The sequence below is a fragment of the Melospiza melodia genome, chromosome 4 (genome assembly GCF_035770615.1).
Source record: "Melospiza melodia melodia isolate bMelMel2 chromosome 4, bMelMel2.pri, whole genome shotgun sequence".
Classification (NCBI taxonomy): Eukaryota; Metazoa; Chordata; class Aves; order Passeriformes; family Passerellidae; genus Melospiza; species Melospiza melodia.
The window spans coordinates 27,484,083-27,509,708 of NC_086197.1; positions in this window are offsets into that span (position 1 = coordinate 27,484,083).

A 25,626-nucleotide genomic window follows, 5' to 3' on the forward strand; every position below is an offset into this window, starting at 1 on the left:
GTGTTTCGGGGCCTGTGGCTGGCAGTGGACGGCTGGCTCCTGAAAATCCATGATACGCAGCATGGTTCCCAGACCCAAGGTGGCACCAGTGCCAAGTAGGGCTGGTTTCATAGTACCCAGTGGCTCCTGCAATCTCCCATCCAGAAGAGGGGTGCTTACTTTTGTTTTCCAGGGAAACGGGCCGAGGTTTGTGTCTGGGGGTCTATGGCTGGGAGTGACCGGCTGGCTCCTGAAAAGCTACGATAGGCAGGATGGTGACCAGACCCATGGTGGCACCAGTGCCAAGTTGGGCTGGTTTGATAGTACCAAGTGGCTCCTGCAATCTGCCATCAAAATGTTGGCAGGCGAGTTTTGTTTTCCAGGGAAAAGCGCCGTTGTTTGTGTTTGGGCGCCTGTGGCACGGAGTGTCCGGGTGGCTGCTTAGAATCCACGATACGCAGGATGTTTCCCAGACCCAAGGTGGCACCAGTGCCAAGTCGGGCTGTTTTGACACTACCAAGTGGCTCCTGCAATCTGCCATCCAGAATCGGGGCAGCTTAATTTTGTTTGCCAGGGAAACGGTCCGAGGTTTGTGATGGGGGCCTATGGCTGGGAGTGACCGGCTGGCTCCTGAAATGGTACATTTGGCAGGATGGTTCCCAGACCCATAGTGGCACCAGTGCCAAGTTGGGATGATTTGATAGTACCAAGTGGCTCCTGCAATCTGCCATCAAAAAGCTGGCAGGCGAGTTTTGTTTTCCAGGGAAAAGCGCCGTTGTTTGTATTTGGGGGCCTGTGGCTGGGAGTGGCCGCCTGGCGCCTTAGAATCTACGTTACGCAGCATGGTTCCCAGACCCAAAGTGGCACCAGTGTCAAGTTGGGCTGGTTTGATAGTACCAAGTGGCTCCTGCAATCTGCCATCCAGAAGCGGGGTAGCTTACTTTTGTTTGCCAGGGAAACGGGCAGAGCTTTCTGTCTGGGGGCCTATGGTTGGGAGTAACCGGCTGGCTCCTGAAAAGCTACGATAGGCAGGATGGTTCCCAGATCCAAGATGGCACCAGTGCCAAGTCGGGGTGGTTTGATGGTGCAACGTGGCTCCTGCAATCTGCCATCCTGACGCGGGGCAGCGGATTTTTGTTTCCAAGAGAAATGGTCCGTGGTTTGTTTTTGGGGCTATATGGCTGGGCGTGGCCTGCTGGCTCCTTAAAAAGCTACGATAGGCAGGATGGTTCCCTGACCCAAGGTGGCACCAGTGCCAAGTCGGGCGGTTTTCGTAGTACAAAGTGCGTCCTAAAATTTGCCATCCAGAAGAGGGGCAGTTGAGTTTTGTTTACCAGAGAAAAGGGCCGTGGTTTGTTTTTGGGGGCATATGGCTGATAGTGGCCGTCTGGCGCCTGAAAATCCACGATAGGCAGGATGGTTCCCAGACCAGAGGTGGCACCAGTGCCAAGTTGGGCTGGTTTGATAGTACTAAATAGCACCTGCAATCTGCCATGCAGAAGCGGGGCAGCTTACTTTTGTTTGCCAGGGAAACGGGCCGAGGTTTGTGTCTGGGGGCCTATGGCTGGGAGTGACCGCCTGGCTCCTGAAAAGCTACGATAGGCAGGATGGTGACCAGACCCATGGTGGCACCAGTGCCAAGTTGGGCTGGTTTGATAGTACCAAGTGGCTCCTGCAATCTGCCATCAAAAAGTTGGCAGGCGAGTTTTGTTTTCCAGGGAAAAGCGCCGTTGTTTGTGTTTGGGGGACTGTTGGTGGGAGTGGCCGGCTGGCTCCTTAGAACACACGATACGCAGGATGGTTCCCAGACCCAAGGTGGCACCAGTGCCACGTCGGGCTGGTTTGATGGTGAAAAGTGGCTCCTGCAATCTGCCATCCTGAAGCGGGGTAGCTTACTTTTGTGTGCCAGGGAAACGGGCCGAGGTTTATGACTGGGGGCCTAGGGCTAGGAGTGACCGGCTGGCTCCTGAAAAGCAACAATAGGCAGGATGGTTCCCAGACCCAAGGTGGCACCAGTGCCAAGTTGGGCTGGTTTGATGGTACCAACTGGCTCCTGCAATCTGCCATCTAAAAGTTGTCAGGCGAGTTTTGTTTTCCAGGGAAAAGCGCCGTTGATTTTGTTTGGAGGCCTGTGGCTGGCAGTGGCTGCCTGTCGTCTTAGAATCCGGGTTACGCAGCATGGTTCCCAGAGCCAAGGTGGCACCAGTGCCAAGTTGGGCTGGTTTGATGGTGCAAAGTGGCTCCTGCAATCTGCCATCCAGAAGTGCGGTAGCTTACTTTTGTGTGCCAGGGAAACAGGCCGAGCTTTGTGTCTGGGGCCCTATGGCTGGGAGTGACCGGCTGGCTCCTGAAAAGCTACGATAGGCAGGATGGTGACCAGACCCATGGTGGCACCAGTGCCAAGTTGGGCTGGTTTGATGGTGAAAAGTGGCTCCTGCAATCTGCCATCCAGAAGCGGGGCAGCTGAATTTTGTTTGCCAGAGAAAAAGGCTGTTGTTTGTGTTTCGGGGCCTGTGGCTGGCAGTGGACGGCTGGCTCCTGAAAATCCATGATACGCAGCATGGTTCCCAGACCCAAGGTGGCACCAGTGCCAAGTAGGGCTGGTTTCATAGTACCCAGTGGCTCCTGCAATCTGCCATCCAGAAGAGGGGCAGTTGAGTTTTGTTTTCCAGAGAAAAGGGCCGTGGTTTGTGTTTGGGGCCTATGGCTGAGAGTGACCGGCTGGCTCCTGAAAAGCTACGATAGGCAGGATGGTGACCAGACCCATGGTGGCACCAGTGCCAAGTCGGGCTGGTTTGATAATACTAAATAGCTCCTGCAATCTGCCATCCAGACGCGGGGCAGCGGATTTTTGCTTGCTGGAGAAAAGTTCCGTGGGTTTTTTTTGGGGGTATATGGCTGGACGTTGCCGGCTGACTCCTTAAAAACATCGATACGCAGGATGGTTCCCTGACCCAAGGTGGCATCACTGCCAAGTCGGGCTGTTTTCGTAGTACCAAGTGCGTCCTGCAATTTGACATCCAGAAGAGGGGCAGTTGAGTTTTGTTTACCAGAGAAAAGGGCCGTGGTTTGTGTTTTGGGGCATATGGCTGAGAGTGGCCGGCTGGCGCCTGAAAATCCACGATAGGCAGGATGGTTCCCAGAGCCAAGGTGGCACCAGTGCCATGTTGGCCTGGTTTGATAGTACCATGTGGCTCCTGCAATCTGCCATCCAGAAGCGGGGCAGCTTACTTTTGTTTGCCAGGGAAACGGGCCGAGGTATTTGTCTGGGGGCCTATGGCTGGGAGTGACCGCCTGGCTCCTGAAAAGCTACGATAGGCAGGATGGTGACCAGACCCATGGTGGCACCAGTGCCAAGTTGGGCTGGTTTGATAGTACCAAGTGGCTCCTGCAATCTGCCATCCAGAAGCGGATTAGCTTACTTTTGTTTGCCAGGGAAACGGGCAGAGCTTTCTGTCTGGGGGCCTATGGTTGGGAGTAACCGGCTGGCTCGTGAAAAGCTACGATAGGCAGGATGGTTCCCAGATCCAAGATGGCACCAGTGCCAAGTCGGGGTGGTTTGATGGTGCAAAGTGGCTCCTGCTATCTGCCATCCTGACGCGGGGCAGCGGATTTTTGTTTCCAAGAGAAATGGTCCGTGGTTTGTTTTTGGGGCTATATGGCTGGGCGTGGCCTGCTGGCTCCTTAAAAAGCTACGATAGGCAGGATGGTGACCAGACCCATGGTGGCACCAGTGCCAAGTTGGGCTGGTTTGATAGTACCAAGTGGCTCCTGCAATCTGCCATCAAAAAGTTGGCAGGCCAGTTTTGTTTTCCAGGGAAAAGCACCGTTGTTTGTGTTTGGGGGACTGTGGCTGGGAGTGGCCGGCTGGCTCCTTAGAACACACGATACGCAGGATGGTTCCCAGACCCAAGGTGGCACCAGTGCCACGTAGGGCTGGTTTGATGGTGAAAAGTGGCTCCTGCAATCTGCCATCCTGAAGCGGGGTAGCTTACATTTGTGTGCCAGGGAAACGGGCCGAGGTTTATGACTGGGGGCCTAGGGCTAGAAGTGACCGGCTGGCTCCTGAAAAGCAACAATAGGCAGGATGGTTCCCAGACCCAAGGTGGCACCAGTGCCAAGTTGGGCTGGTTTGATGGTACCAACTGGCTCCTGCAATCTGCCATCTAAAAGTTGTCAGGCGAGTTTTGTTTTCCAGGGAAAAGCGCCGTTGAATTTGTTTGGAGGCCTGTGGCTGGCAGTGGCTGCCTGTCGTCTTAGAATCCGGGTTACGCAGCATGGTTCCCAGAGCCAAGGTGGCACCAGTGTCAAGTTTGGCTGGTTTGATAGTACCAAGTGGCTCCTGCAATCTGCCATCCAGAAGCGGGGCAGCTTACTTTTGTTTGCCAGGGAAACGGGCCGAGGTATTTGTCTGGGGACCTATGGCTGGGAGTGACCGGCTGGCTCCTGAAAAGCTACGATAGGCAGGATGGTTCCCTGACCCAAGGTGGCACCAGTGCCAAGTCGGGCGGTTTTCGTAGTACAAAGTGCGTCCTAAAATTTGCCATCCAGAAGAGGGGCAGTTGAGTTTTGTTTACCAGAGAAAAGGGCCGTGGTTTGTTTTTGGGGGCATATGGCTGATAGTGGCCGTCTGGCCCCTGAAAATCCACGATAGGCAGGATGGTTCCCAGACCAGAGGTGGCACCAGTGCCAAGTCGGGCTGGTTTGATAGTACTAAATAGCACCTGCAATCTGCCATGCAGAAGCGGGGCAGCTTACTTTTGTTTGCCAGGGAAATGGGCCGAGGTTTGTGTCTGGGGGCCTATGGCTGGGAGTGACCGCCTGGCTCCTGAAAAGCTACGATAGGCAGGATGGTGACCAGACCCATGGTGGCACCAGTGCCAAGTTGGGCTGGTTTGATAGTACCAAGTGGCTCCTGCAATCTGCCATCAAAAAGTTGTCAGGCGAGTTTTGTTTTCCAGGGAAAAGCGCCGTTGTTTGTGTTTGGGGGACTGTGGCTGGGAGTGGCCGGCTGGCTCCTTAGAACACACGATACGCAGGATGGTTCCCAGACCCAAGGTGGCACCAGTGCCACGTAGGGCTGGTTTGATGGTGAAAAGTGGCTCCTGCAATCTGCCATCCTGAAGCGGGGTAGCTTACATTTGTGTGCCAGGGAAACGGGCCGAGGTTTATGACTGGGGGCCTAGGACTAGAAGTGACCGGCTGGCTCCTGAAAAGCAACAATAGGCAGGATGGTTCCCAGACCCAAGGTGGCACCAGTGCCAAGTTGGGCTGGTTTGATGGTACCAACTGGCTCCTGCAATCTGCCATCTAAAAGTTGTCAGGCGAGTTTTGTTTTCCAGGGAAAAGCGCCGTTGAATTTGTTTGGAGGCCTGTGGCTGGCAGTGGCTGCCTGTCGTCTTAGAATCCGGGTTACGCAGCATGGTTCCCAGAGCCAAGGTGGCACCAGTGTCAAGTTGGGCTGGTTTGATAGTACCAAGTGGCTCCTGCAATCTGCCATCCAGAAGCGGGGCTGCTTACTTTTGTTTGCCAGGGAAACGGGCCGAGGTATTTGTCTGGGGACCTATGGCTGGGAGTGACCGGCTGGCTCCTGAAAAGCTACGATAGGCAGGATGGTTCCCTGACCCAAGGTGGCACCAGTGCCAAGTCGGGCGGTTTTCGTAGTACAAAGTGCGTCCTAAAATTTGCCATCCAGAAGAGGGGCAGTTGAGTTTTGTTTACCAGAGAAAAGGGCCGTGGTTTGTTTTTGGGGGCATATGGCTGATAGTGGCCGTCTGGCCCCTGAAAATCCACGATAGGCAGGATGGTTCCCAGACCAGAGGTGGCACCAGTGCCAAGTCGGGCTGGTTTGATAGTACTAAATAGCACCTGCAATCTGCCATGCAGAAGCGGGGCAGCTTACTTTTGTTTGCCAGGGAAACGGGCCGAGGTTTGTGTCTGGGGGCCTATGGCTGGGAGTGACCGCCTGGCTCCTGAAAAGCTACGATAGGCAGGATGGTGACCAGACCCATGGTGGCACCAGTGCCAAGTTGGGCTGGTTTGATAGTACCAAGTGGCTCCTGCAATCTGCCATCAAAAAGTTGTCAGGCGAGTTTTGTTTTCCAGGGAAAAGCGCCGTTGTTTGTGTTTGCGGGACTGTTGGTGGGAGTGGCCGGCTGGCTCCTTAGAACACACGATACGCAGGATGGTTCCCAGACCCAAGGTGGCACCAGTGCCACGTCGGGCTGGTTTGATGGTGAAAAGTGGCTCCTGCAATCTGCCATCCTGAAGCGGGGTAGCTTACTTTTGTGTGCCAGGGAAACGGGCCGAGGTTTATGACTGGGGGCCTAGGGCTAGGAGTGACCGGCTGGCTCCTGAAAAGCAACAATAGGCAGGATGGTTCCCAGACCCAAGGTGGCACCAGTGCCAAGTTGGGCTGGTTTGATGGTACCAACTGGCTCCTGCAATCTGCCATCTAAAAGTTGTCAGGCGAGTTTTGTTTTCCAGGGAAAAGCGCCGTTGATTTTGTTTGGAGGCCTGTGGCTGGCAGTGGCTGCCTGTCGTCTTAGAATCCGGGTTACGCAGCATGGTTCCCAGAGCCAAGGTGGCACCAGTGCCAAGTTGGGCTGGTTTGATGGTGCAAAGTGGCTCCTGCAATCTGCCATCCAGAAGTGCGGTAGCTTACTTTTGTGTGCCAGGGAAACAGGCCGAGCTTTGTGTCTGGGGCCCTATGGCTGGGAGTGACCGGCTGGCTCCTGAAAAGCTACGATAGGCAGGATGGTGACCAGACCCATGGTGGCACCAGTGCCAAGTTGGGCTGGTTTGATGGTGAAAAGTGGCTCCTGCAATCTGCCATCCAGAAGCGGGGCAGCTGAATTTTTTTTGCCAGAGAAAAAGGCTGTTGTTTGTGTTTCGGGGCCTGTGGCTGGCAGTGGACGGCTGGCTCCTGAAAATCCATGATACGCAGCATGGTTCCCAGACCCAAGGTGGCACCAGTGCCAAGTAGGGCTGGTTTCATAGTACCCAGTGGCTCCTGCAATCTCCCATCCAGAAGAGGGGTGCTTACTTTTGTTTTCCAGGGAAACGGGCCGAGGTTTGTGTCTGGGGGTCTATGGCTGGGAGTGACCGGCTGGCTCCTGAAAAGCTACGATAGGCAGGATGGTGACCAGACCCATGGTGGCACCAGTGCCAAGTTGGGCTGGTTTGATAGTACCAAGTGGCTCCTGCAATCTGCCATCAAAATGTTGGCAGGCGAGTTTTGTTTTCCAGGGAAAAGCGCCGTTGTTTGTGTTTGGGCGCCTGTGGCACGGAGTGGCCGGGTGGCTGCTTAGAATCCACGATACGCAGGATGGTTCCCAGACCCAAGGTGGCACCAGTGCCAAGTCGGGCTGTTTTGACACTACCAAGTGGCTCCTGCAATCTGCCATCCAGAATCGGGGCAGCTTAATTTTGTTTGCCAGGGAAACGGTCCGAGGTTTGTGATGGGGGCCTATGGCTGGGAGTGACCGGCTGGCTCCTGAAATGGTACATTTGGCAGGATGGTTCCCAGACCCATAGTGGCACCAGTGCCAAGTTGGGATGATTGGATAGTACCAAGTGGCTCCTGCAATCTGCCATCAAAAAGCTGGCAGGCGAGTTTTGTTTTCCAGGGAAAAGCGCCGTTGTTTGTATTTGGGGGCCTGTGGCTGGGAGTGGCCGCCTGGCGCCTTAGAATCTACGTTACGCAGCATGGTTCCCAGACCCAAAGTGGCACCAGTGTCAAGTTGGGCTGGTTTGATAGTACCAAGTGGCTCCTGCAATCTGCCATCCAGAAGCGGGGTAGCTTACTTTTGTTTGCCAGGGAAACGGGCAGAGCTTTCTGTCTGGGGGCCTATGGTTGGGAGTAACCGGCTGGCTCCTGAAAAGCTACGATAGGCAGGATGGTTCCCAGATCCAAGATGGCACCAGTGCCAAGTCGGGGTGGTTTGATGGTGCAACGTGGCTCCTGCAATCTGCCATCCTGACGCGGGGCAGCGGATTTTTGTTTCCAAGAGAAATGGTCCGTGGTTTGTTTTTGGGGCTATATGGCTGGGCGTGGCCTGCTGGCTCCTTAAAAAGCTACGATAGGCAGGATGGTTCCCTGACCCAAGGTGGCACCAGTGCCAAGTCGGGCGGTTTTCGTAGTACAAAGTGCGTCCTAAAATTTGCCATCCAGAAGAGGGGCAGTTGAGTTTTGTTTACCAGAGAAAAGGGCCGTGGTTTGTTTTTGGGGGCATATGGCTGATAGTGGCCGTCTGGCGCCTGAAAATCCACGATAGGCAGGATGGTTCCCAGACCAGAGGTGGCACCAGTGCCACGTTGGGCTGGTTTGATAGTACTAAATAGCACCTGCAATCTGCCATGCAGAAGCGGGGCAGCTTACTTTTGTTTGCCAGGGAAACGGGCCGAGGTTTGTGTCTGGGGGCCTATGGCTGGGAGTGACCGCCTGGCTCCTGAAAAGCTACGATAGGCAGGATGGTTACCAGACCCATGGTGGCACCAGTGCCAAGTTGGGCTGGTTTGATAGTACCAAGTGGCTCCTGCAATCTGCCATCAAAAAGTTGGCAGGCGAGTTTTGTTTTCCAGGGAAAAGCGCCGTTGTTTGTGTTTGGGGGACTGTTGGTGGGAGTGGCCGGCTGGCTCCTTAGAACACACGATACGCAGGATGGTTCCCAGACCCAAGGTGGCACCAGTGCCACGTCGGGCTGGTTTGATGGTGAAAAGTGGCTCCTGCAATCTGCCATCCTGAAGCGGGGTAGCTTACTTTTGTGTGCCAGGGAAACGGGCCGAGGTTTATGACTGGGGGCCTAGGGCTAGGAGTGACCGGCTGGCTCCTGAAAAGCAACAATAGGCAGGATGGTTCCCAGACCCAAGGTGGCACCAGTGCCAAGTTGGGCTGGTTTGATGGTACCAACTGGCTCCTGCAATCTGCCATCTAAAAGTTGTCAGGCGAGTTTTGTTTTCCAGGGAAAAGCGCCGTTGATTTTGTTTGGAGGCCTGTGGCTGGCAGTGGCTGCCTGTCGTCTTAGAATCCGGGTTACGCAGCATGGTTCCCAGAGCCAAGGTGGCACCAGTGCCAAGTTGGGCTGGTTTGATGGTGCAAAGTGGCTCCTGCAATCTGCCATCCAGAAGTGCGGTAGCTTACTTTTGTGTGCCAGGGAAACAGGCCGAGCTTTGTGTCTGGGGCCCTATGGCTGGGAGTGACCGGCTGGCTCCTGAAAAGCTACGATAGGCAGGATGGTGACCAGACCCATGGTGGCACCAGTGCCAAGTTGGGCTGGTTTGATGGTGAAAAGTGGCTCCTGCAATCTGCCATCCAGAAGCGGGGCAGCTGAATTTTGTTTGCCAGAGAAAAAGGCTGTTGTTTGTGTTTCGGGGCCTGTGGCTGGCAGTGGACGGCTGGCTCCTGAAAATCCATGATACGCAGCATGGTTCCCAGACCCAAGGTGGCACCAGTGCCAAGTAGGGCTGGTTTCATAGTACCCAGTGGCTCCTGCAATCTGCCATCCAGAAGAGGGGCAGTTGAGTTTTGTTTTCCAGAGAAAAGGGCCGTGGTTTGTGTTTGGGGCCTATGGCTGAGAGTGACCGGCTGGCTCCTGAAAAGCTACGATAGGCAGGATGGTGACCAGACCCATGGTGGCACCAGTGCCAAGTCGGGCTGGTTTGATAATACTAAATAGCTCCTGCAATCTGCCATCCAGACGCGGGGCAGCGGATTTTTGCTTGCTGGAGAAAAGTTCCGTGGGTTTTTTTTGGGGGTATATGGCTGGACGTTGCCGGCTGACTCCTTAAAAACATCGATACGCAGGATGGTTCCCTGACCCAAGGTGGCATCACTGCCAAGTCGGGCTGTTTTCGTAGTACCAAGTGCGTCCTGCAATTTGCCATCCAGAAGAGGGGCAGTTGAGTTTTGTTTACCAGAGAAAAGGGCCGTGGTTTGTGTTTTGGGGCATATGGCTGAGAGTGGCCGGCTGGCGCCTGAAAATCCACGATAGGCAGGATGGTTCCCAGAGCCAAGGTGGCACCAGTGCCATGTTGGCCTGGTTTGATAGTACCATGTGGCTCCTGCAATCTGCCATCCAGAAGCGGGGCAGCTTACTTTTGTTTGCCAGGGAAACGGGCCGAGGTATTTGTCTGGGGGCCTATGGCTGGGAGTGACCGCCTGGCTCCTGAAAAGCTACGATAGGCAGGATGGTGACCAGACCCATGGTGGCACCAGTGCCAAGTTGGGCTGGTTTGATAGTACCAAGTGGCTCCTGCAATCTGCCATCCAGAAGCGGATTAGCTTACTTTTGTTTGCCAGGGAAACGGGCAGAGCTTTCTGTCTGGGGGCCTATGGTTGGGAGTAACCGGCTGGCTCGTGAAAAGCTACGATAGGCAGGATGGTTCCCAGATCCAAGATGGCACCAGTGCCAAGTCGGGGTGGTTTGATGGTGCAAAGTGGCTCCTGCTATCTGCCATCCTGACGCGGGGCAGCGGATTTTTGTTTCCAAGAGAAATGGTCCGTGGTTTGTTTTTGGGGCTATATGGCTGGGCGTGGCCTGCTGGCTCCTTAAAAAGCTACGATAGGCAGGATGGTGACCAGACCCATGGTGGCACCAGTGCCAAGTTGGGCTGGTTTGATAGTACCAAGTGGCTCCTGCAATCTGCCATCAAAAAGTTGGCAGGCCAGTTTTGTTTTCCAGGGAAAAGCACCGTTGTTTGTGTTTGGGGGACTGTGGCTGGGAGTGGCCGGCTGGCTCCTTAGAACACACGATACGCAGGATGGTTCCCAGACCCAAGGTGGCACCAGTGCCACGTAGGGCTGGTTTGATGGTGAAAAGTGGCTCCTGCAATCTGCCATCCTGAAGCGGGGTAGCTTACATTTGTGTGCCAGGGAAACGGGCCGAGGTTTATGACTGGGGGCCTAGGGCTAGAAGTGACCGGCTGGCTCCTGAAAAGCAACAATAGGCAGGATGGTTCCCAGACCCAAGGTGGCACCAGTGCCAAGTTGGGCTGGTTTGATAGTACCAACTGGCTCCTGCAATCTGCCATCTAAAAGTTGTCAGGCGAGTTTTGTTTTCCAGGGAAAAGCGCCGTTGATTTTGTTTGGAGGCCTGTGGCTGGCAGTGGCTGCCTGTCGTCTTAGAATCCGGGTTACGCAGCATGGTTCCCAGAGCCAAGGTGGCACCAGTGTCAAGTTGGGCTGGTTTGATAGTACCAAGTGGCTCCTGCAATCTGCCATCCAGAAGCGGGGCAGCTTACTTTTGTTTGCCAGGGAAACGGGCCGAGGTATTTGTCTGGGGTCCTATGGCTGGGAGTGACCGGCTGGCTCCTGAAAAGCTACGATAGGCAGGATGGTTCCCTGACCCAAGGTGGCACCAGTGCCAAGTCGGGCGGTTTTCGTAGTACAAAGTGCGTCCTAAAATTTGCCATCCAGAAGAGGGGCAGTTGAGTTTTGTTTACCAGAGAAAAGGGCCGTGGTTTGTTTTTGGGGGCATATGGCTGATAGTGGCCGTCTGGCCCCTGAAAATCCACGATAGGCAGGATGGTTCCCAGACCAGAGGTGGCACCAGTGCCAAGTCGGGCTGGTTTGATAGTACTAAATAGCACCTGCAATCTGCCATGCAGAAGCGGGGCAGCTTACTTTTGTTTGCCAGGGAAATGGGCCGAGGTTTGTGTCTGGGGGCCTATGGCTGGGAGTGACCGCCTGGCTCCTGAAAAGCTACGATAGGCAGGATGGTGACCAGACCCATGGTGGCACCAGTGCCAAGTTGGGCTGGTTTGATAGTACCAAGTGGCTCCTGCAATCTGCCATCAAAAAGTTGTCAGGCGAGTTTTGTTTTCCAGGGAAAAGCGCCGTTGTTTGTGTTTGGGGGCCTGTGGCTGGGAGTGGACGGATGGCTCCTTAGAATCCACGATACGCAGGATGGTTCCCAGACCAGAGGTGGCACCAGTGCCAAGTTGGGCTGGTTTGATAGTACCAAGTGCGTCCTGCAATCTACCATCCAGAAGCGAGGCAGCTTACTTTTGTTTGCCAGGGAAACGGGCCGATGTTTCTGTCTCAGGGCCTATGGCTGGGAGTGACCGGCTGGCTCCTGAAAAGCTACGATAGGCAGGATGGTGACCAGACCCATGGTGGCACCAGTGCCAAGTTGGGCTGGTTTGATAGTACCAAGTGGCTCCTGCAATCTGCCATCAAAAAGTTGGCAGGCGAGTTTGTTATCCAGGGAAAAGCGCCGTTGTTTGTGTTTGGGGGCCTCTGGCTGGGAGTGGCCGGCTGACTCCTTAGAATCCATGATACGCAGGATGGTTCCCAGACTCAAGGTGGCACCAGTGCCACGTCGGGCTGGTTTGATGGTGAAAAGTGGCTCCTGCAATCTGCCATCCTGAAGCGGGGTAGCTTACATTTGTGTGCCAGGGAAACGGGCCGAGGTTTATGAGTGGGGGCCTAGGGCTAGAAGTGACCGGCTGGCTCCTGAAAAGCAACAATAGGCAGGATGGTTCCCAGACCCAAGGTGGCACCAGTGCCAAGTTGGGCTGGTTTGATGGTACCAACTGGCTCCTGCAATCTGCCATCTAAAAGTTGTCAGGCGAGTTTTGTTTTCCAGGGAAAAGCGCCGTTGATTTTGTTTGGAGGCCTGTGGCTGGGAGTGGCCAGCTGGCTCCTTAGAATCCACGATACGCAGGATGGTTCCCAGACCCAAGGTGGCACCAGTGCCAAGTCGGGCTGGTTTGTTAGTACCAAGTGGTTCCTGCAATCTGCCATCCAGAAGCGGGGCAGCTGAATTTTTTTTGCCAGAGAAAAAGGCTGTTGTTTGTGTTTCGGGGCCTGTGGCTGGCAGTGGACGGCTGGCTCCTGAAAATCCATGATACGCAGCATGGTTCCCAGACCCAAGGTGGCACCAGTGCCAAGTAGGGCTAGTTTCATAGTACCCAGTGGCTCCTGCAATCTGCCATCCAGAAGAGGGGCAGTTGAGTTTTGTTTTCCAGAGAAAAGGGCCGTGGTTTGTGTTTGGGGCCTATGGCTGAGAGTGACCGGCTGGCCCCTGAAAATCCACGATAGGAAGGATGGTTCCCAGATCCAAGGTGGCACCAGTGCCATGTTGTGCTGGTGTGATAGTCCCAAGTGGCTCCTGCAATCTGCCATCCAGAAGTGGGGCAGCTGAATTTTGTTTGCCAGAGAAAAAGGCTGTGGTTTTTGTTTGGGGGCCTATGGCTGGGAGTGGCCGGCTGGCTCCTGAAAATCCATGATACGCAGCATGGTTCCCAGACCCAAGGTGGCACCAGTGCCAAGTGGGGCTGGTTTCACAGTGTCAAGTGCCTCCTGCAATCTCCCATCCAGAAGCGGGGCAGCTGAGTTTTGTTTGCCTGTGAAACGGGCCGTTGTTTTTGATTGGGGTCTGTGGCCGAGAATGTTCAGCTGGCTCCTGACAATCCACAATACGCAGGATGGTTCCCAGACCCAAGGTGGCACCAGTGCCAAGTCTTGCTGGTTTGATAGTACCAAGTGGCTCCTGCAATCTGCCATCCAGAAGCGGTGCAGCTGAGTTTTGTTTGCCAGAGGAAAGGGCCGTGGGTTGTGTTTGGGGGCATATGGCTGGGAGTGGCCGGCTGTCTCATTAAAAAGATCGATACGCAGGATGGTTCCCAGACCCAAGGTGGCACCAGTGCCAAGTCGGGCTGTTTTTATAGTACCAAGTGCGTCCTGCAATTTGCCATCCAGAAGAGGGGCAGTTGAGTTTTGTTTGCCAGAGAAAAGCGCCGTTGTTTGTGTTTGGGGGCTTGTGGCTGGGAGTGGCCGACTGGCGCCTTAGAATCTGCGATACGCAGCATGGTTCCCAGACCCAAGGTGGCACCAGTTCCATGTTGGGCTGGTTTGATAGTACCAAGTGGCTCCTGCAATCTGCCATCCAGAAGCGGGGCAGCTTACTTTTGTTTGCCAGGGAAACGGGCCGAGGTTTGTGACTGGGGGCCTATGGCTGGGAGTGACCGGCTGGCTCCTGGAAAGCTACAATAGGCAGGATGGTGACCAGACCCATGGTGGCACCAGTGCCAAGTTGGGCTGGTTTGATAGTACCAAGTTGCTCCTGCAATCTGCCATCAAAAAGTTGGCAGGCGAGTTTTGTTTTCCAGGGAAAAGCGCCGTTGTTTGTGTTTGGGGGCCTGTGTCTGGGAGTGGGCGGCTGGCTCCTTAGAATCCACGATACGCAGGATGGTTTCCAGACCCAAGGTGGCACCAGTGCCAAGTCGGGCTGGTTTGATACTACCAAGTGCGTCCTGCAATCTGCCATCCAGAAGCAGGGCAGCTTACTTTTGTTTGCCAGGGAAACGGGCCGTGGGTTTTGTTTGGGGCCATATAGCTGAGAGTGGCCCGCTGGCCCCTGAAAATCCACGCTAGGCAGCATGGTTCCCAGATGCAAGGTGGCACCAGTGCCAAGTCGGGCTGGTTTGATGGTGCAAAGTGGCTCCTGCAATCTGCCATCCAGAAGCGGGGCAGCTGATTTTTGTTTGCCAGAGAAAAATTCCGTGGATTGTTTTTGGGGGCATATTGCTGGGAGTGGCCGGCTGGCTCCTTAAAATGCTCGATACGCATGATGGTTCCCAGGCCCAAGGTGTCACCACTACCAAGTCGGCCTGCGGTTTTAGTATCAAGTTCATCCTGCAATTTGCCATCCAGAAGAGGGGCAGTTGAGTTTTGTTTGCCAGAGAAACGGGCCGAGGTTTCTGTTTGGGGACATATGGCTGAGAGTGGCCGGCTGGCCCCTGAAAATCTACGATACACAACATGGTTCCCAGATCCAAGGTGGCACCAGTGCCAAGTTGGGCTGGTTTGATAGTCCCAAGTGTCTCCTGCAATCTGCCATCCAGAAGCGGGGCAGCTTACTTTTGTTTGCCAGAGAAATAGGCCTAGGTTTTTGTTTGGGGGCCTGTGGCTAGGAGTGGCCTGCTGGCTCCTAAGAATCCACGATACGCAGGATGTTTACCAGACCCATGGTGGCACCAGTGCCAAGTTGGGCTGGTTTGATAGTACCAAGTGGCTCCTGCAAACTCCATCAAAAAGGTGGCAGGCGTGTTTTGTTTTCCAGGGAACAGCGCCGTTGATTTTGTTTGGGGGCCTGTGGCTGGGAGTGGCCGGCTGGCTCCTTAGAATCCACGATACGCAGGATGGTTCCCAGACCCAAGGTGACACCAGTGCCAAGTCGGGCTGGTTTGATACTACCAAGTGGCTCCTGCAATCTGCCATCCATAAGTGAGGCAGCTAAGTTTTGTTTGCCAGAAAAAAGGGCCGTGGTTTTTGTTGGGGCCCTGTGGCTGGGAGTAGCCGGCTGGCTCCTTAAAATCCACGATAGGCAGGATGGTTCCCAGACCCAAGGTGGTACCAGTGCCAAGTCGGGCTGGTTTGATAGTACCAAGTGGCTCCTGCAATCTGCCATCCAGAAGCGGGGCAGCTTACTTTTGTTTGCCAGGGAAACGGGCCGAGCTTTGTGTCTCGGGGCCTATGGCAGGGAGTGACCGGCTGGCTCCTGAAAAGCTACGATAGGCAGGATGGTGACCAGACCCATGGTGGCACCAGTGCCAAGTCGGGCTGGTTTGATAGTACTAAATAGCACCTGCAATCTGCCATGCAGAAGCGGGGCAGCTTACTTTTGTTTGCCAGGGAAACGGGCCGAGGTTTGTGTCTGGGGGCCTATGGCTGGGAGTGACCGGCTGGCTCCTGAAAAGCTACGATAGGCAGGATGGTGACCAGACCCATGGTGGCACCAGTGCCAAGTTGGGCTGGTTTGATAGTACCAAGTGGCTCCTGCAATCTGCCATCAAAAAGTTGGCAGGCCAGTTTTGTTTTCCAGGGAAAAGCGCCGTTGTTTGTGTTTGGGGGACTGTGGCTGGGAGTGGCCGGCTGGCTCCTTAGAACACACGATACGCAGGATGGTTCCCAGACCCAAGGTGGCACCAGTGCCACGTCGGGCTGGTTTGATGGTGAAAAGTGGCTCCTGCAATCTGCCATCCTGAAGCGGGGTAGCTTACATTTGTGTGCCAGGGAAACGGGCCGAGGTTTATGACTGGGGGCCTAGGGCTAGAAGTGACCGGCTGGCTCCTGAAAAGCAACAATAGGCAGGATGGTTCCCAGACCCAAGGTGGCACCAGTGCCAAGTTGGGCTGGTTTGATGGTACCAACTGGCTCCTGCAATCTGCCATCTAAAAGTTGTCAGGCGAGTTTTGTTTTCCAGGGAAAAGCGCCGTTGATTTTGTTTGGAGGCCTGTGGCTGGGAGTGGCCAGCTGGCTCCTTAGAATCCACGATACGCAGGATGGTTCCCAGACCCAAGGTGGCACCAGTGCCAAGTCGGGCTGGTTTGTTAGTACCAAGTGGTTCCTGCAATCTGCCATCCAGAAGCGGGGCAGCTGAATTTTTTTTGCCAGAGAAAAAGGCTGTTGTTTGTGTTTCGGGGCCTGTGGCTGGCAGTGGACGGCTGGCTCCTGAAAATCCATGATACGCAGCATGGTTCCCAGACCCAAGGTGGCACCAGTGCCAAGTAGGGCTAGTTTCATAGTACCCAGTGGCTCCTGCAATCTGCCATCCAGAAGAGGGGCAGTTGAGTTTTGTTTTCCAGAGAAAAGGGCCGTGGTTTGTGTTTGGGGCCTATGGCTGAGAGTGACCGTCTGGCCCCTGAAAATCCACGATAGGAAGGATGGTTCCCAGATCCAAGGTGGCAGCAGTGCCATGTTGTGCTGGTGTGATAGTCCCAAGTGGCTCCTGCAATCTGCCATCCAGAAGTGGGGCAGCTGAATTTTGTTTGCCAGAGAAAAAGGCTGTGGTTTTTGTTTGGGGGCCTATGGCTGGGAGTGGCCGGCTGGCTCCTGAAAATCCATGATACGCAGCATGGTTCCCAGACCCAAGGTGGCACCAGTGCCAAGTGGGGCTGGTTTCACAGTGTCAAGTGCCTCCTGCAATCTCCCATCCAGAAGCGGGGCAGCTGAGTTTTGTTTGCCTGTGAAACGGGCCGTTGTTTTTGATTGGGGTCTGTGGCCGAGAATGTTCAGCTGGCTCCTGACAATCCACAATACGCAGGATGGTTCCCAGACCCAAGGTGGCACCAGTGCCAAGTCTTGCTGGTTTGATAGTACCAAGTGGCTCCTGCAATCTGCCATCCAGAAGCGGTGCAGCTGAGTTTTGTTTGCCAGAGGAAAGGGCCGTGGGTTGTGTTTGGGGGCATATGGCTGGGAGTGGCCGGCTGTCTCATTAAAAAGATCGATACGCAGGATGGTTCCCAGACCCAAGGTGGCACCAGTGCCAAGTCGGGCTGTTTTTATAGTACCAAGTGCGTCCTGCAATTTGCCATCCAGAAGAGGGGCAGTTGAGTTTTGTTTGCCAGAGAAAAGCGCCGTTGTTTGTTTTTGGGGGCTTGTGGCTGGGAGTGGCCGACTGGCGCCTTAGAATCTGCGATACGCAGCATGGTTCCCAGACCCAAGGTGGCACCAGTTCCAAGTTGGGCTGGTTTGATAGTACCAAGTGGCTCCTGCAATCTGCCATCCAGAAGCGGGGCAGCTTACTTTTGTTTGCCAGGGAAACGGGCCGAGGTTTGTGTTTGGGGGCCTATGGCTGGGAGTGACCGGCTGGCTCCTGGAAAGCTACAATAGGCAGGATGGTGACCAGACCCATGGTGGCACCAGTGCCAAGTTGGGCTGGTTTGATAGTACCAAGTTGCTCCTGCAATCTGCCATCAAAAAGTTGGCAGGCGAGTTTTGTTTTCCAGGGAAAAGCGCCGTTGTTTGTGTTTGGGGGCCTGTGTCTGGGAGTGGCCGGCTGGCTCCTTAGAATCCACGATACGCAGGATGGTTCCCAGACCCAAGGTGGCACCAGTGCCAAGTCGGGCTGGTTTGATACTACCAAGTGCGTCCTGCAATCTGCCATCCAGAAGCAGGGCAGCTTACTTTTGTTTGCCAGGGAAACGGGCCGTGGGTTTTGTTTGGGGGCATATAGCTGAGAGTGGCCCGCTGGCCCCTGAAAATCCACGCTAGGCAGCATGTTTCCCAGATGCAAGGTGGCACCAGTGCCAAGTCGGGCTGGTTTGATGGTGCAAAGTGGCTCCTGCAATCTGCCATCCAGAAGCGGGGCAGCTGATTTTTGTTTGCCAGAGAAAAATTCCGTGGATTGTTTTTGGGGGCATATTGCTGGGAGTGGCCGGCTGGCTCCTTAAAATGCTCGATACGCATGATGGTTCCCAGGCCCAAGGTGTCACCACTACCAAGTCGGCCTGCGGTTTTAGTATCAAGTTCATCCTGCAATTTGCCATCCAGAAGAGGGGCAGTTGAGTTTTGTTTGCCAGAGAAATGGGCCGAGGTTTCTGTTTGGGGACATATGGCTGAGAGTGGCCGGCTGGCCCCTGAAAATCCACGATACACAACATGGTTCCCAGATCCAAGGTGGCACCAGTGCCAAGTTGGGCTGGTTTGATAGTCCCAAGTGTCTCCTGCAATCTGCCATCCAGAAGCGGGGCAGCTTACTTTTGTTTGCCAGAGAAATAGGCCTAGGTTTTTGTTTGGGGGCCTGTGGCTAGGAGTGGCCTGCTGGCTCCTAAGAATCCACGATACGCAGGATGTTTACCAGACCCATGGTGGCACCAGTGCCAAGTTGGGCTGGTTTGATAGTACCAAGTGGCTCCTGCAAACTCCATCAAAAAGTTGGCAGGCGTGTTTTGTTTTCCAGGGAACAGCGCCGTTGATTTTGTTTGGGGGCCTGTGGCTGGGAGTGGCCGGCTGGCTCCTTAGAATCCACGATACGCAGGATGGTTCCCAGACCCAAGGTGGCACCAGTGCCAAGTCGGGCTGGTTTGATTACACCAAGTGGCTCCTGAAATCTGCCATCCATAAGTGAGGCAGCTAAGTTTTGTTTGCCGGAAAAAAGGGCCGTGGTTTTTGTTGGGGGCCTGTGGCTGGGAGTAGCCGGCTGGCTCCTTAAAATCCACGATAGGCAGGATGGTTCCCAGACCCAAGGTGGTACCAGTGCCAAGTCGGGCTGGTTTGATAGTACCAAGTGGCTCCTGCAATCTGCCATCCAGAAGCGGGGCAGCTTACTTTTGTTTGCCAGGGAAACGGGCCGAGCTTTGTGTCTCGGGGCCTATGGCAGGGAGTGACCGGCTGGCTCCTGAAAAGCTACAATAGGCAGGATGGTGACCAGACCCATGGTGGCACCAGTGCCAAGTTGGGCTGGTTTGATAGTACCAAGTGGCTCCTGCAATCTGCCATCAAAAAGTTGGCAGGCGAGTTTTGTTTTCCAGGGAAAAGCGCCGTTGTGTGTGTTTTGGGGCCTGTGGCTGGGAGTGGCCAGCTGGCTCCTTAGAATCCACGATACGCAGGATGGTTCCCAGACCCAAGGTGGCACCAGTGCCAAGTCGGGCTGGTTTGATAGCACCAAGTGGCTCCTGCAATCTGCCATCCAGAAGCGGGGCAGCTTACTTTTGTTTTCCAGGGAAACGGACCGAGGTTTTTTCTGGGGGCCTATGGCTGGGAGTGACCGGCTGGCTCCTGAAAAGCTACGATAGGCAGGATGGTGACCAGACCCATGGTGGCACCAGTGGCAAGTTGGGCTGGTTTGATAGTACCAAGTGGCTCCTGCAATCTGCCATCAAAAAGTTGGCAGGCGAGTTTTGTTTTCCAGGGAAAAGCGCCGTTGTGTGTATTTTGGGGCCTGTGGCTGGGAGTGGCCAGCTGGCTCCTTAGAATCCACGATACGCAGGATGGTTCCCAGACCCAAGGTGGCACCAGTGCCAAGTCGGGCTGGTTTGTTAGTACCAAGTGGTTCCTGCAATCTGCCATCCAGAAGCAGGGTAGCTGAATTTTGTTTGCCAGAGAAAAAGGCTGTTGTTTGTGTTTCGGGGCCTGTGGCTGGCAGTGGCCGGCTGGCTCCTGAAAATCCATGATACGCAGCATGGTTCCCAGACCCAAGGTGGCACCAGTGCCAAGTAGGGCTGGTTTCATAGTACCCAGTGGCTCCTGCAATCTGCCATCCAGAAGAGGGGCCGTTGAGTTTTGTTTTCCAGAGAAAAGGGCCGTGGTTTGTGTTTGGGGCCTATGGCTGAGAGTGACCGGCTGGCCCCTGAAAATCCACGATAGGAAGGATGATTCCCAGATCCAAGGTGGCACCAGTGCCATGTTGTGCTGGTGTGATAGTCCCAAGTGGCTCCTGCAATCTGCCATCCAGAAGCGGGGCAGCTGAATTTTGTTTGCCAGAGAAAAAGGCTGTGGTTTTTGTTTGGGGGCCTATGGCTGGGAGTGGCCGGCTGGCTCCTGAAAATCCATGATACGCAGCATGGTTCCCAGACCCAAGGTGGCACCAGTGCCAAGTGGGGCTGGTTTCACAGTGTCAAGTGCCTCCTGCAATCTCCCATCCAGAAGCGGGGCAGCTGAGTTTTGTTTGCCTGTGAAACGGGCCGTTGTTTTTGATTGGGGTCTGTGGCCGAGAGTGTCCAGCTGGCTCCTGACAATCCACAATACGCAGGATGGTTCCCAGACCCAAGGTGGCACCAGTGCCAAGTTGGGCTGGTTTGATAGTACCAAGTGGCTCCTGCAATCTGCCATCCAGAAGCGGGGCAGCTTACTTTTGTTTGCCAGGGAAACGGGCCGAGGTTTGTGACTGGGGGCCTATGGCTGGGAGTGACCGGCTGGCTCCTGGAAAGCTACAATAGGCAGGATGGTTACCAGACCCATGGTGGCACCAGTGCCAAGTTGGGCTGGTTTGATAGTACCAAGTTGCTCCTGCAATCTGCCATCAAAAAGTTGGCAGGCGAGTTTTGTTTTCCAGGGAAAAGCGCCGTTGTTTGTATTTGGGGGCCTGTGGCTGGGAGTGGCCGGCTGGCTCCTTAGAATCCACGATACGCAGGATGGTTCCCAGACCCAAGGTGGCACCAGTGCCAAGTCGGGCTGGTTTGATACTACCAAGTGCGTCCTGCAATCTGCCATCCAGAAGCGGGGCAGCTTACTTTTGTTTGCCAGGGAAACGGGCCGTGGGTTTTGTTTGGGGGCATATAGCTGAGAGTGGCCCGCTGGCCCCTGAAAATCCACGCTAGGCAGCATGGTTCCCAGATGCAAGGTGGCACCAGTGCCAAGTCGGGCTGGTTTGATGGTGCAAAGTGGCTCCTGCAATCTGCCATCCAGAAGCGGGGCAGCTGATTTTTGTTTGCCAGAGAAAAATTCCGTGGATTGTTTTTGGGGGCATATTGCTGGGAGTGGCCGGCTGGCTCCTTAAAATGCTCGATACGCATGATGGTTCCCAGGCCCAAGGTGTCACCACTACCAAGTCGGCCTGCGGTTTTAGTATCAAGTTCATCCTGCAATTTGCCATCCAGAAGAGGGGCAGTTGAGTTTTGTTTGCCAGAGAAACGGGCCGAGGTTTCTGTTTGGGGACATATGGCTGAGAGTGGCCGGCTGGCCCCTGAATATCCACGATACACAGCATGGTTCCCAGATCCAAGGTGGCACCAGTGCCAAGTTGGGCTGGTTTGATAGTACCAAGTGTCTCCTGCAATCTGCCATCCAGAAGCGGGGCAGCTTACTTTTGTTTGCCAGAGAAATAGGCCTAGGTTTTTGTCTGGGGGCCTGTGGCTAGGAGTGGCCGGCTGGCTCCTAAGAATCCACGATACGCAGGATGTTTCCCAGACCCAAGGTGGCACCAGTGCCAAGTCGGGCTGGTTTGATAGTACCAAGTGGCTCCTGCAAACTCCATCAAAAAGTTGGCAGGCGTGTTTTGTTTTCCAGGGAACAGCGCCGTTGATTTTGTTTGGGGGCCTGTGGCTGGGAGTGGCCGGCTGGCTCCTTAGAATCCACGATACGCAGGATGGTTCCCAGACCCAAGGTGGCACCAGTGCCAAGTCGGGCTGGTTTGATTACAGCAAGTGGCTCCTGCAATCTGCCATCCAGAAGTGAGGCAGCTAAGTTTTGTTTGCCAGAAAAAAGGGCCGTGGTTTTTGTTGGGGGCCTGTGGCTGGGAGTGGCCGGCTGGCTCCTTAGAATCCACCATACGCAGGATGGTTCCCAGACCCAAGGTGGCACCAGTGCCAAGTCGGGCTGGTTTGATAGTACCAAGTGGCTCCTGCAATCTGCCATCCAGAAGCGGTGCAGTTGAGTTTTGTTTGCCAGAGAAAAGGGCCGTGGGTTGTGTTTGGGGGCATATGGCTGGGAGTGGCCGGCTGTCTCATTAAAAAGATCGATACGCAGGATGGTTCCCAGACCCAAGGTGGCACCAGTGCCAAGTCGGGCTGTTTTTATAGTACCAAGTGCGTCCTGCAATTTGCCATCCAGAAGAGGGGCAGTGGAGTTTTGTTTGCCAGAGAATAGCGCCGTTGTTTGTGTTTGGGAGCTTGTGGCTGGGAGTGGCCGACTGGCGCCGTAGAATCTGTGTTACGCAGCATGGTTCCCAGACCAGAGGTGGCACCAGTGCCAAGTTGGGCTGGTTTGATAGTACCAAGTGGCTCCTGCAATCTGCCATCCAGAAGCGGGGCAGCTTACTTTTGTTTGCCAGGGAAACGGGCCGAGGTTTGTGACTGGGGACCTATGGCTGGGAGTGACCGGCTGGCTCCTGAAAAGCTACGATAGGCAGGATGGTGACCAGACCCATGGTGGCACCAGTGCCAAGTTGGGCTGGTTTGATAGTACCAAGTGGCTCCTGCAATCTGCCATCAAAAAGTTGTCAGGCGAGTTTTGTTTTCCAGGGAAAAGCGCCGTTGTTTGTATTTGGGGGCCTGTGGCTGGGAGTGGCCGGCTGGCTCCTTTGAACCCACAATACGCAGGATGGTTCCCAGACCCAAGGTGGCACCAGTGCCAAGTCGGGCTGGTTTGATACTACCAAGTGCGTCCTGCAATCTGCCATCCAGAAGCGGGGCAGCTTAATTTTGTTTGCCAGGGAAACGGGCCGTGGGTTTTGTTTGGGGGCCTATGGCTGAGAGTGGCCGGCTGGCTCCTGAAAATCCACGCTAGGCAGCATGGTTCCCAGATGCAAGGTGGCACCAGTGCCAAGTCGGGCTGGTTTGATGGTGCAAAGTGGCTCCTGCAATCTGCCATCCAGAAGCGGGGCAGCTGATTTTTGTTTGCCAGAGAAAAATTCCGTGGATTGTTTTTGGGGGCATATTGCTGGGAGTGGCCGGCTGGCTCCTTAAAATGCTCGATACGCATGATGGTTCCCAGGTCCAAGGTGTCACCACTACCAAGTCGGCCTGCGGTTTTAGTATCAAGTTCATCCTGCAATTTGCCATCCAGAAGAGGGGCAGTTGAGTTTTGTTTGCCAGAGAAACGGGCCGAGGTTTCTGTTGGGGACATATGGCTGAGAGTGGCCGGCTGGCCCCTGAATATCCACGATACACAGCATGGTTCCCAGATCCAAGGTGGCACCAGTGCCAAGTTGGGCTGGTTTGATAGTACCAAGTGTCTCCTGCAATCTGCCATCCAGAAGCGGGGCAGCTTACTTTTGTTTGCCAGAGAAATAGGCCTAGGTTTTTGTCTGGGGGCCTGTGGCTAGGAGTGGCCGGCTGGCTCCTAAGAATCCACGATACGCAGGATGTTTCCCAGACCCAAGGTGGCACCAGTGCCAAGTCGGGCTGGTTTGATAGTACCAAGTGGCTCCTGCAAACTCCATCAAAAAGTTGGCAGGCGTGTTTTGTTTTCCAGGGAACAGCGCCGTTGATTTTGTTTGGGGGCCTGTGGCTGGGAGTGGCCGGCTGGCTCCTTAGAATCCACGATACGCAGGATGGTTCCCAGACCCAAGGTGGCACCAGTGCCAAGTCGGGCTGGTTTGATTACAGCAAGTGGCTCCTGCAATCTGCCATCCAGAAGTGAGGCAGCTAAGTTTTGTTTGCCAGAAAAAAGGGCCGTGGTTTTTGTTGGGGGCCTGTGGCTGGGAGTGGCCGGCTGGCTCCTTAGAATCCACCATACGCAGGATGGTTCCCAGACCCAAGGTGGCACCAGTGCCAAGTCGGGCTGGTTTGATAGTCCCAAGTGGCTCCTGCAAACTGCCATCCAGAAGCGGGGCAGCTGAGTTTTGTTTGCCAGGGAAATGGGCCGTTGTTTGTGTTTGGGGGCCTGTGGCTGGGAGTGTTCGGCTGGTTCCTGAATATGTACGATACGCAGGATTGTTCCCAGACCCAAGGTGGCACCAGTGCCAAGTCGGGCTGGTTTGATGGTGCAAAGTGGCTCCTGCAATCTGCCATCCAGACGCGGGGCAGCGGATTTTTGTTTCCATGAGAAATGGTCCGTGGTTTGTTTTTGGGGGTATATGGCTGGGCCTGGCCGGCTGGCTCCTTAAAAAGCTCGATATGCAGGATGGTTCCCTGACACAAGGTGGCACCAGTGCCACGTCGGGCGGTTTTCGTAGTACAAAGTGCGTCCTAAAATTTGCCATCCAGAAGAGGGGCAGTTGAGTTTTGTTTGCCAGAGAAAAGGTCCGTGGTTTGTTTTTGGGGGCATATGGCTGAGAGTGGCTGGCTGGCCCCTGAAAATCCACGATACACAGGATGGTTCCCAGATCCAAGGTGGCACCTGTGCCAAGTCGGGCTGATTTGATAGTACTAAGTAGCTCCTGCAATCTGCCATCCAGAAGCGGGGCAGCTTACTTTTGTTTGCCAGGGAAACGGGCCGAGGTTTGTGTTTGGGGGCCTATGGCTGAGAGTGACCGGCTGGCTCCTGAAAAGCTACAATAGGCAGGATGGTGACCAGACCCATGGTGGCACCAGTGCCAAGTTGGGCTGGTTTGATAGTACCAAGTGGTTCCTGCAATCTGCCATCCAGAAGCAGGGCAGCTGAGTTTTGTTTGCCAGAGAAAAGGGCCTTGGTTTGTGTTTGGGGGCATATGGCTGGGTGTGGCCAGCTGGCTCCTTAAAATGCACGATATGCAACATGGCTCCCAGACCCAAGGTGGCACCAGTGCCAAGTCGGGCTGGTTTGATGGTGCAAAGTGGCTCCTGCAATCTGCCATCCAGACGCGGGGCAGCGGATTTTTGTTTCCATGAGAAATGGTCCGTGGTTTGTTTTTGGGGGTATATGGCTGGGCCTGGCCGGCTGGCTCCTTAAAAAGCTCGATATGCAGGATGGTTCCCTGACACAAGGTGGCACCAGTGCCACGTCGGGCGGTTTTCGTAGTACAAAGTGCGTCCTAAAATTTGCCATCCAGAAGAGGGGCAGTTGAGTTTTGTTTGCCAGAGAAAAGGTCTGTGGTTTGTTTTTGGGGGCATATGGCTGAGAGTGGCTGGCTGGCCCCTGAAAATCCACGATACACAGGATGGTTCCCAGATCCAAGGTGGCACCTGTGCCAAGTCGGGCTGATTTGATAGTACTAAGTAGCTCCTGCAATCTGCCATCCAGAAGCGGGGCAGCTTACTTTTGTTTGCCAGGGAAACGGGCCGAGGTTTGTGTTTGGGGGCCTATGGCTGAGAGTGACCGGCTGGCTCCTGAAAAGCTACAATAGGCAGGATGGTGACCAGACCCATGGTGGCACCAGTGCCAAGTTGGGCTGGTTTGATAGTACCAAGTGGTTCCTGCAATCTGCCATCCAGAAGCAGGGCAGCTGAGTTTTGTTTGCCAGAGAAAAGGGCCTTGGTTTGTGTTTGGGGGCATATGGCTGGGTGTGGCCAGCTGGCTCCTTAAAATGCACGATATGCAACATGGCTCCCAGACCCAAGGTG